This window comes from Sphaerodactylus townsendi, linkage group LG12 (assembly GCF_021028975.2).
Source record: "Sphaerodactylus townsendi isolate TG3544 linkage group LG12, MPM_Stown_v2.3, whole genome shotgun sequence".
In the NCBI taxonomy this organism is placed as follows: Eukaryota; Metazoa; Chordata; class Lepidosauria; order Squamata; family Sphaerodactylidae; genus Sphaerodactylus; species Sphaerodactylus townsendi.
The window spans coordinates 5,553,370-5,565,481 of NC_059436.1; the positions used below are offsets into that span (position 1 = coordinate 5,553,370).

The 12,112-nt window shown below is 45.2% G+C and overlaps 1 long non-coding RNA gene across 1 annotated transcript; it reads right to left on the reverse strand.

Moving 5' to 3' along the window:
- Positions 1-599: 599 nt before the first annotated feature.
- LOC125441467 lies at positions 600-3,337 on the reverse strand. The gene is made up of 2 exons (XR_007245863.1): positions 3,170-3,337; positions 600-2,411 (listed from the first exon to the last, which is right to left on the reverse strand). It is a non-coding gene; the product is annotated as an uncharacterized LOC125441467 (long non-coding RNA).
- Positions 3,338-12,112: the final 8,775 nt, after the last annotated feature.

Here is a 12,112-nt window from a genome sequence, read left to right on the forward strand (position 1 = left end):
GTGACCCAGGCCAGCCTAGATGTGTGTGTGGGGGGGGGGGGCATTCTGCACTGGCCCTCAGAGAGGTCTCTGAGTGCTACCTCTGACACCCGTGCCGTAGGTTCTGAGTGCTACCTCTGACACCCGTGCCATAGGTTCGCCACCACCGGTTTAAGATCCTGCCTCAATGTTGTGGTCCTCTTAAAAGCAGCAGGGCTATAGATCCATTATGGTGTAGGGGAATGCTGCTGTAAGTGGAGGACAGAGAAATCGGAATGCAGCATATGGGGGGTTGGATAGCTGCTGCAGCTGATTGCCCCCAGGAGATGCTCTTGGACCTTCTGGTGCCAGCAGCCAAGTTCCATCTGCTTTTCCGAGGCTGCTTTCAATGCCAGGGCCTTAACCTCTTGCATTCTGTACCCTGTTGGAAGCTCTTTGAGAAGGAAACAATCCAACAGCTGATGACCTCTCAAGGCTGCAGGGTGAGCACGAAGCTGCCAAAAAAGCAAGTGATTTTTGCTGGGCCCCTGATTTCAAGCCTGTCACCTTTGCTTGCAAGTTGATGCTGTCTTCTCACTGACTGAATATTGGAAAATGTGCAGGTAAAAGGAGGCAGGTTAGATAGTCAATCAATAAGTGTTTATTAGCCAAAGGCCATATATGCATACATAGTCATAATCCATCAATAGCCCAAAGAAACATTTAGCCTAGAAAGTTTAAGATACAAAATACATAAACACATGATAAAATCTAAATCTGATTACACTTTGTTTTCAAAATAGTGGTTCAATTAACTATTACTAGTTTTAACAACATATAACTCATTTAAAACATTAAGCCTAAAAACTGAAGAAGAAGAAGAATTACCTAAATGTGACATAAAATCTGTCCTTTCTCCTATCTTGAGATCCCTAACTAAAATTGCTGCCTTTATCTTTAACTAGAGGATTTCACACTAGCGTTAAGAAACACAAAAGCACCACTGGCAGCTACTAGAGAGATTAACACATCCATGCATTTCAGTATACTTTTGTGCTGGTCTATCACCTGTAATGCACTTTAGGATGATACATCCAAGATTCAGGTATAAATGCAAGCCAGAAATACATACTATGTGAACTATTTCTTATATGTGAAGAAACAAGTGAGTATATTATATATTATTATGGTGTTTGTGTAGCTGGGTGACACAAATGTGGTTTTCTGCAGTAAATATATCTTTAATGAAGTAAAATTAATACTGCAAATGTAAATGGAGAGCTGATCCACTGTTGCGAAGTGGTTCAAATGCTGGACTAAGACCTGAGATACTTGGGTTCAAATACCTACTTTGCTGTAAAATACTCAGTGAGTGTCTTAGCCAGTCTAAGCCCAACCTACCTCACAAGGTTGTTGTGCTACCCTGACTTCCTTGGAGGAAGGATGGGAAGGGTAAGGCAGGTGTTACTAGCACTTACAGTCTTGATACTGTTGCACTCCCATTGTTGCACAGAGAAGAAGAATTAGATTAGTCCAACTGATGTGAGAAATCTGCTAAGGAGATACCTAAACTGTCCCCCCCTAAAGTTTGTAACAGTGGCTGACTAAACATTCCTGAAGACCCCAAGCGGACACACAGATGCCAAAGCCTCCCTTTGTTTTGGAGCCTCTAACACAGGCATTCAGATACACTGCTTCTAAACATGGATGTTCCACTTAGTTACTGTGGTTACTGGTCATTGACAGACCGATCCTCCATGAACTTGTCTAATCCCCTTCTAAAGCCACCTGTGCCGATGATTGTTGTTCCATCCTGTGACAGTAAGTTCACAGATACGTTGTGTAAAGAGGGGCATTCTTTTGTAAGTCTTGGTCTTCTGCCAATCTTGAGCTGAGTACTAGTATCACTGGAGAGGGCAGGACAAGAGCAATCTTGCTGGTAGACCCCTGGAGACAGCAAGCCTTTGAAAAGATGTTCCATATGCTAGATGATGTGTCCAGGTGCTCCTTTCCCCCGGCTGTGCCCACGCATGGCTGAAGCATAGCCTTAAAAGCTGCTCCAGCAGGGTGCATTCTTCAGACGGTTCTCATTCCCCTTGATTTCCACCTGGCTGTAAACACTGGGGCCACAGGAGGAAGGATGGAACGTGACCACCTCCTTCTCCTCTGATGACTTCTGGGTGGAGGCTGGGCTGGGGTGCCTCTGGCTGCGGAAGCAGATGGCGTAAATGAAAGCCAACAAGTGCAGGAGACAAACGCAGCAGAAGATGCTCACTGCGATGATCGTGGGAGGCTCCCACATCGCCATCTCCACAGCAGGGGCCAAAGAAGTCCAGGTTGCACTGCCAGGTTCTTGAAGGCTATCCCATTTTGGGTCACTGGCTGGACCTCTGGCAAGTAGGAATGCAGAAGCTGCCGGGTCGGACCTTTCGTCTTCCACCTGGAAAAGCCCTCTGAACATTTGGGGGGAAAGCAAAATTTGTGAAAGGGTAACACTGTGAAAGGCTTGACACATAAGCAATGCTTTAAAGTTGCTGCCTTTTTATTACGGGTGGCTTGTGCCTTTAACAGCTTCACACTGAGCAGAGGTTTAGCAGATTCAAGACATCCTTGCAGAGCAGAGAGAAGTATTCATATATTTATTTGGGTAATTTATATCCCATTTTTCTCCCCAATGGGAAGACCCAAAGCAGCTACCAACTTTATTCTTCTCATGTCCTTTTCATCCACACAGTAACAACCCTGTGATGTAGGCCCAAGGCCACCCACCAGGCTTCCTGGCCAAGTGGAGATTCAAGGCCTGGTCTCCCTAAACCTATGGTTGCCAACTTCCTGGAGAAAAAAATGCCCCCTCTCCAAAGCATCCATTTTCTCCAGGGAAACTCATCTCTGTAGTCTGGAGATGAACTGTACTTGCAGGGGATCTCCAGGCCCCGCCTGAAGGCTGGCATTTCTAGTGGGGACCCAAAGCAGCTAACACCATCGTTCTGCCTTCTTCCACAACACTCCTATGAAGAAGACTGGGCTGGAAGAGAGTGATTGGCCCAAGATCACCATCCAGCTTCTGGGTCAGAACCAACATTTGAATCTGGGTCTCAGAAATCCTAATCCGATTCCCTAACCACTACACCACACTGGCTTTTCCTCCTTTCCCAGCGTTGTATGTGCTCATTTGTCTCAGCATATGTCAGGAACTTAAAAGAAAACTTACCTCCTTCATTGCTTCAGGAAACACGCTCCATTTCTCCCGCTGCTGCCTCAGGTTGCGGCGGCTGCTATGCCGCCCGTGGTCTGGATTGGTGGCCCAGAATTCTGTCTGTCCCTTCCAGAAGCTGCATTGGAGACCTTCTGCTTCTGCCCCAGGTCCCTCCTGCCTGGAGTCCCCTCCTTCAGCATCTCTCTGCTTTTGCCAAAATCTGGTTGCTCATAGGCTGTTGGTTGGCTATGAAGCCACTACTTCTGTTGCTCTGGAAACCATGCCAGAGAGACCACGGGGGATTTTCGGCTTGAATGGGGAGGAAAGCTGGATCTGCATCACCTCAGTTCTGAACAATATTCCTAACGGATTGTGGCCTTTGTAGAGCCAAACTAAGGGATTTATTTTACTGCAAGTCGAGTCACGGTTTCCTTCAGGTTCACCATGGGGTTCCTCTGACCCAACTGTTCCTCTTAACAGTCAGAGGCTGTGCTGGGCAGATTGAAACTGTAATGCGGGGGGGGGGGGTACACTTCAGCCCCCCTTTTCATTTCCCCAACTAGAAACAGTCCCAGGGTTGCACATACCAGAATTTTCAAATGAGAAATTCTGTAGAACCTATGAGAATGGGGCAAAGAGACCCAGAGGATTACATTTCCACTTTCAGTTTACCTGCACTGCACAAATTTTGCTAAGCAGCCAGGGCTGTACTGCCCTGTACCTGCCTACCCAAAAGGTATTTTTTCATCACCAGCATCCCACAACCCTCCAGCAATGATTTACAGGGATGCAAATCTCAGGCTATGATGTGTGGAGGACTCTGGAAAAAGCTGAGGGAATGCAAGGACAGCTACAGCCAGTGAGGGACCTCAAATAAGATCCACCCTCCCTTCAGAGGCACAAGGCTGAGGTCAATGTTTATAGCCTTTGGGGATATTCCCTTATTTCCCAGCAATGTTTTTCCACTGTAGATGAAAAGGGAAATGACTAATCCTTTCTGTGCAACACAATTTCCAGCAAAACTTTGGTTTAGCAAGAAGAAGATGAGTTTGGATTTATACCCCACCTTTCCTTTCCTGTAAGGAGATTCAAGGCAGCCTACAAAACACCTTCCCTTCCTCTCCCCACAACAGACATCTTGTGAGCTAGGTGGGGCTGAGAGAGTTCTGAAGAACTGTGACTAGCCCAAAACTACCCAGCAGGCATGTAGGAGTGGGGAAACAAATCTGGTTCACCTCATGACTGAGACTGCTGCTCAGGAGGAGGAGTGGGGAATCAAACCTAGTTCTCCACCTGCTCTTAACCACTGCACCCTGCTGGCACCCATCTTTCTGCCTTTGCAAGGGCTGCCAAGGTGATGACTAACAATTTAAAACATACAAGATAAAATTACATTATAAAACTATTAAAATCAACCCCCCTTCAAAACATACCATTAAAACAATTTTTAAGAGCTGAAATACATACAAAACATAAAGTATGAATTAGGAAGGATGTGGGATCATTGAGGGAATTCCAAATAAAACAAAACAAAAGTCTTCTCCTGCTGGCAGAAGACAGCAACAGAGGGTGACAGATTAATCTCCACGGGGAGAGTTCCAGAACTTTGGGGCCATGACCAAGAAGACCCTTTCCCAGGTTGCCACCTGCCTAATCTCAGAAGGTGGGGACACCCAAATCAGATCCTCTGAAGATGACTTTAATGGTTTGGTTGGTTCCTAAGGGATTGACTGCCTTTCAGGTATGTTGATCCCAAACCATATGTATATATGTGTGTACAAAAAAATGAGCCAATGTGGTATAGCAGATATAATGTCAGAGACACAGGTTCAAATTCCCACTCCACTGTGGAAGCTTGCTGGCAATGCTGGGTCACCTTATAGGATTGTTGTGAGGATAAAACTGAGGTGAGGTGAATGACAGAAGCCTCTGGGTGTTCTCACTGGGGAGAAAGGTAAATGGCATAGATAAATAAATGCATGTATGGTGCCCTATAAGGGGAAAAATTATGCAGCAAGAAGGAAGGGGTCTTTGGGACTGCAAGGACCCAAGGTCTGACCTGAAGTTTCAGAGTTTTTGCTTTCTTCTCTGGGTCCTCAGGAGAAGGAGTAACATCTCAAGTTGAAAGGCTAGAAGGAGGAGGAGGAGGAGGAGGAGTTTGGATTTATATCCCCCCTTTCTCTCCTGCAGGAGACTCAAAGGGGCTGACAATCTCCTTGCCCTTCCCCCCTCACAACAAACACCCTGTGAGGTGGGTGGGGCTGAGAGAGCTCCGAGAAGCTGTGACTAGCCCAAGGTCACCCAGCTGGCGTGTGTGGGAGTGTACAGGCTAATCTGAATTCCCCAGATAAGCCTCCACAGCTCAGGCAGTAGAGCTGGGAATCAAACCCGGTTCCTCCAGATTAGATACACGAACTCTTAACCTCCTATGCCACTGCTGCTCCTAGAATTAAAGGGCTGTTTTCTGAAGCATCTATTTGCTCTAACTCATTCCGATGTTCATCAGGGTCCCCACTAAGGTTCCAGCTGGGGATTGGGCAATACCTGGATATTTTGAGGGAGGAGCCTGAGTAGGGAGAGGCTTAGGAAGGCAAGTAACTTCAATGGGATACAATGCCATAGAGTTAACCTTCCAAAGCAGCCATTTTCTCCAGGTGAACTCTGTCGCCTGTAGATCAGTTGTAATAGCGGGAGATCTCCTGCCACTACTTGGAGGCTGGCGACCCCAGTCCACACTTAGGCATTCAGTGACATTAGCTCTTCCCCTGACTTGTCCTGAAAGCCACTTCTACTCAGATGCCTGTATTAGCTGTTGCAATAAAGGGATCCTGCCTCCCTAAAGAAGGCACAATGGGAAAAGTCCCCTTCTACTGGGAGGGTAAAACGTGAATCAGAACCTTGTGACTCAAAACTAGGGCGTGACTGATCACCATAAGGTCTCTATATTTTGGGATATGAAGATATTTTCCTCTGTGTCATCTCGGCTAATCAGACTAGGATGTTTTGTACAAGATGTGGCTTGGCTCACTTCCTTAAGTAGCCCACCTCCTCCATGAACCTTCCTGTCAACTAAAACTGACTGAATGGGCATTCTTTTAGGTGCTCCCACTTTTAGAGGCTGCATACTAGTGACTGAGCTAGTTTTATTGTTGTACTACAGTGTTGATAGTGCTTTGCATTCCTTCCTTCCTCTTGGTAAGTTACCTTATGGTGAAGTGAAAGTCAGGGCAGAAATTTTTAAATTATAAAACATATGGAAGTACATCCTCTGCTAGCCCACTTTGGTGGCGGGCCTGTTCTTGGGATTGTGTTGCGTGGTGCTTTCTGTTGTGTAGGTTGGCCACTGAAGGGTTGATCCTGCCTAGTGACAAGTCTGCGTGTTTCTTTTGTCAATTTTTTAAAAAATCTATGGTTCTACAATTTTATGATGGTATGTCTGTGGTTTGCAATGTGGTATGTGGGCCTTGGGACAGTGGACTTTCCAAAAGCTGCTGGAAAAGATAGTCATAGAAAGGACCATAAAGACCATCTCCAAAACCCTGATTAATGCAAAGAACCCTAAGTAGAGTAATGCCCCCAGATGATTACCAGAAGACCTGTAGAAAGGGAGAGCACCAGTGGTGGGATCTAAAAATTTTAGTAACAGGTTCCCATGGTGGTGGGATTCAAACTGTGGCATAGCGCCAATGGGGCTGGGCGGGGCATGATGGGGGCGTGGCTGGGCATTCCGGGGGTGGGGCATTCCTGGGCGGGGCTGTGGCAAGGATGCAGCCGCTGCGCCAGTCCTTGGGCGGGAAACGAATGCACACAGGCGCAGGCTGCCATGCACGCCGGTGCACCTCCTGCCAGACTGCTTCAAGTTCTGCGCGCTACTGCTGAGAGAAGGGGTGTAACTAAGGCAAAAATCATGTGGCAAAATCACCAATTAGTAACCCCCTCTCGGCACACACAAATAATTAGTAACCTACTCTCGGGAACCTGTGAGAACCTGCTGGATCCCAGCTCTAGAGAGCACCCCTGCTCTAGGTTGCTGGTTCCACTGTCAAATTGTCCCTTTCATTAGGAAGTTTGTCTGAATATTCAGTTGAAATCTCCCCTCCTCTAACTGAAGCCCATGAAAGCTCAGCAGCTTCCACATGGTGGTGATTCTCCATGTAGTTCTTATTGCTGCGAATATAAGGGTGTTCCCAGAAGCAGTGAAGCATCCACGTGGCAAATTTTTCCTGCACTTTTCTTGCCTCTCCCTTGCCTTCATGCAGCAACCATTTCTTGTTGCCACTTATGGCTTTTCAGGCTTAAAAAAAAACCAGTTTCTAGATCACTATAAGGTCATAAAGTTACAAACATCTATTGGCATAATCTGCTACCAGAGCCAGGGTGGGATAGTAGTTAAGAGTGACTGATGCTAATCTGGAGAATCGGGTTTGATTGTCTACTCCTGCACATGAGTGACCGACTCTAATCTGGAGAACCAAGTTTTATTCTCCACTCTTCTTCATGAGTGGTGGACTCTAATCTAGTTTGTTTTCCTCATTTGGCCACATGAGGTCTGCTGGTGACCTTGGGATAGTCACAGTTCCCTCAGAACTCTCTCACCCCACCTACCTCACAAGGTGCGTGGTGTGTGTGTGTGGGGGGGGGGGGGCTGGGGACATGATTGTAAGCCACTTGGAGACTCCTTATGGTTCGTAGATCATAAAACCAACTCTTCTCTTGTGAAAATCAATACAGATTATTTCTTTAAAGGTTGCTCATATAGTATACTACTCAGTGTTAATTTATTTTTCTTAGTATGACAAGATTATCAATGCAGATCCATTTAATATAATCAGTTCTAAAATGGATTACTATTGTTATTGCTATAATTGTTATGTTTGCTCATGTTTATTTTTTAAACTTTCTTTCTGTTTTCTGTAACTTTTTGTTGATGAAATAAAAATGATCTTAAAAAGGAAAATCAACTCTTCTTCTTCTTTACTTTAAATTCTCAACTTTTAAAAAGTCTCTTGACCTTTTCATTGAGCAGACAAAGAGTGTTCTATCCATAATCAGTAAAGTGGCAGAACTTATTTTCTGAGAACTACCCTTTATGTAAAAGAATAACTCCTTTCTTAAGGGCATATTTATTTCTCTGGAGCATCATGTCTGTATTTCCTTATTCAAGAAATTGCTGCTGTTAAGGCTGCCTGTTAACTTTGGGAAAGGGTGTGTATGTGAGAAAGATTGCTGTTAAATAATCTAGGATTTAACAGTCTGATGACGTTTGAACCATGGAAGGCACTGATTAAAAGATGGACTCCTAATCAATAGGAAATTCAGTCCCTGAGCAGAAGGAGGGCTAACTGTTTACATTACAAAGAAATTTCCTGGTGAGCCACTGACCTAGAAGGAGGCCACTTGAGTGGCAGCTGGGGTTTGGGGAAGCTACAGCCAAAGAAGCCCCACAGCAACTCTGCCCAAGCTCCTCAGGAGGCCAGCCACTACAGGACTCAGTGATCATCATCAGCAACTCATGTGGCATCTGGAGCCCCTCGGGGATAGGGCGGTATAAAAATCTAATAAATAAATAAATAAATCTCTAGGGTTGCCAGATCACCCACTGGCTACCAGCGAGGGATGGGGAGGTGGCCAGATCCAGGTTAGAAAACTCCTAGAGATTTGGGGATGGAGGCTGGGGGGGAGGGGACAGAGACCTCAGTGGGGTACAGTGCCATAGAGTCCACCCACCAAAACATCCATTTTCTTCAGAGGAACAGACCTCTCTAGTCTGGAGATGAGCAAAATTCCAGTGGATCCCCAGGTCCCACCTGGAGGCTGGTGTTTCTAGTCCTGTCTGACATAGGGAAGGGACCTGACCCAGCCTGTATCCTCTTAACCTGCAAAGAGGCATTCAGCCTACCTTCACATACAAGCATTTATGTCGCAGCTTCAGCAATCAAAGCTCATCACATTCATTTCCTCAGAAGTCCAAATAAGCCCCGCAAAATAGACTCCTATTACTAGCATCTTGCTGCTGATGGAGAGCATCTGTATAGTTCAAGTGGACTAAAAATATATCACAGTGGGTTTTCTTCATTTGTTCTGTTTTTTCCTTTTCCATGGTAATTGTGAATTAATTTGTAAGATGAATTAAAAAAAAGATTTTCATTGGGTAAAATTGCTCATTTTTAGAAGAAGAACAAGAAGAACAAGAAGAGGAGGAGGAGTTACACCCTGCTTTTTTCTCTTGTAAGGAATCTCAAGGCTGCTTACAAACTCCTTTTCCCTTCCTCTCTCCCCACAACAGACATCTTGTGAGGTAGATGGGGCTGAATCCTGAGAGAACTGTGACAAGCCCAAGGTCACCCAGCAGGAATTTAGGAGTGTGGAAACACATCTGGTTCACCAGATAAGCCTCTGCCACTCTGCCACTCAGATGGAGGAGTGGGGAATCAAACTCGGTTCTCCAGATTAGAATCCACCTACTCTTAACCACTACATCACGCTGGCTTTAAATGGCTGCACATTTTTTAAAGATTTCAAATACAGGTTTGGACTTGGGACTTGGCCAGAAGGGAAAAGGAATAGGAATGTGTGATCAAGTATAGACCTCAGAGCCCAGAACTCAAGGCGACTGGGGGTAGAACTGACAGCTGTATGAGGCTTCCTGTAATTGTCAATTTCCCCAATTGTTTCATCACATACTATTGGCCGATGGAGGCAGTTCTCCTACCAAGGACAAAACTGTCTACTAAGCTGTGATTTACAGTGACGAGTGCCCAGCTTGCTCTGATGGGAAGCCACGCAGGGGCTTTGGAAAAATTTAGTATCGATAGCCATTAATTTCCGTGATTGTTTTCAAGAGCTCTAGAATTGAGCAGAGATCCCACCATGCGTATCTCATTTCCAAAGTCACCTGTGCTGTGTTAGTTATTTGTGAGAAGTGATACGGTGGTACTTTCTACAACCTGGTTATCACAGCAAGTAGCTTTAGCCTCCTCAGCCTTGCCTTGCTTGTCAGACACTTGGGGGATCTTTATTTGCTTCCTGCATCTTTGATTAATTTACACACAGGAGAGCACTATTTCTAGCTGGCTAGTGGATGCTTTGGAAAGAAAGACTCTTCTTGAGAAGTCTCTTTTAATACATATCAAGATGTCATCATGCTTAGCATTTGTACAGTGCTTTCAAATATGTCATCATGGTAAGCTGTACAACAAGAGAGACCAATATTGTCTGTGTGTAAAGTGTTGTTGCTGACTTATGGGCGCCCCAGCAAGTGGTTGTCAAGGCAAGCAAGAAACAAAGGTGGTTTGCCATTGCCTGCCTCTGCAGAGTCTTCCTTGGAGGTCTCCTGTCCAAGCATTGACTCTGCTTATCTTCTGAGATCTGATGAGATGGTGCTGCCTCCTCTTCTTGAGACGATTATGGTTGCTGTACTGGAGATCCCAGACTGAGAGTGGCTTGGCTCAGACCATGTAACAAGTTTATGGCAGAGATGAGTCAAATTTGCCCCAGCATCATTTCCATTCCATCTTTCTGCATCAGGTTCATTTGTCTCATCACAGGAACTGTACATACTCTTTGTCCTTCTCTAGAAGATTGAATCCGGGTTTGTGGCTTTGGCCATTAAGGCTCTGCTTTTCGAAGACATCTGGGTGGCTGTTAGGCTTTTCTGCAATTTGCTTTTATGCGGTTTGTAGATAGACCTGGTGCTTTATCTGCTGATTGGCTTGATCCTCCTCCGCCTTGGCTCATTTATTTTAATGGCTCCCTTAAAAGCTTAGCAGTCGGTTATCTGTGCTGAGGGAAAGTGTGGTTTGATTTTGATACGGTGTCCTTCGTGCACAGTACTAAAACTTGCTTTGAAATGCCGAAGGAGTACTTTTAGGTACTGGAGGGGGAGGCGATGTGATTCAATGTGTGCGTGTGCAGGGAGGGGAGGTCTACAAATCTGCATGAATGAGATCCTACTCCAAAAATGGCCCTACAATTCTATATTTGTAACACAAATCCCTCCCCCCCCCCCATACTTCAAAGATAAATTTGGGGATGTGTTTATAAGACCCCATTGTTCGTGTCAAAAATCACATCTCTGCCCACACCTCTGCACTTTCACATCTCTGAAGTTTCTTGGTCACCTTGGCAATATCTCACCCTTCTTCCAAGGAAGTTGTGGTGGTAGGCATGGTTCTTTCCTCTTCCACTTTGCCCTTACAACAGCCTCTTGGCATAGGCTAGACTAACAGAGAGGGAATGACCCATGATCGCCAGCTTCCACAACAGAGTGTAATTTAAAACTGGGCTTCCCAAATTGCAGGCTCTCTAACCATTATATCTTGCTGGGGCTCCTACAACACTGTTGGTAATCTCCTGTCTTCTCCCCGCTAGGAATGTCTTTGGTCTTTGGTGCAAAGGAACATTTAAAAAACTGAAAGAATAACTTTAAAAACACACAGCAAAAATTCACGATATAAGTTATACCATCTGAAAATAAATCAAATAAACCTTTGAGTCTAATCTGACGTGGAGGACCATTGCTTCAAAAATGTTTTATTTAAAAAAACAAGGATACCGGTACTTGTTTGGGTGTGAAGAGATGTTCATGGACAGACATTTTGAGGGTAAAGTGAACCACTTCCGCATGTTCCAAGTTCTTCTAATCCTCTTATTGGCCCCGACTGCTTTGATTACCCATGTTTGTACTACTAATTTCAACCAAGAAATCACCACTACTGTATGCTTTTAATATCCCACTCCATGATATCAGGAAGAAGTCTTTTCTATCACTATCATATCCCCACTTTAAAAAAAACCAAAAAAAAAACTTCTGCCGGCAAAACAAATGTCCTACCATTGACTTGAGTCTCCAGCCCCATCCAGAATTATCATGGGACAGTCTCAACACGTCTCAACACATCCAATTAAAGGATCTCAGGCAGGAGGTAATAGACTGCCTTAGATAGATCAAGGAACTGC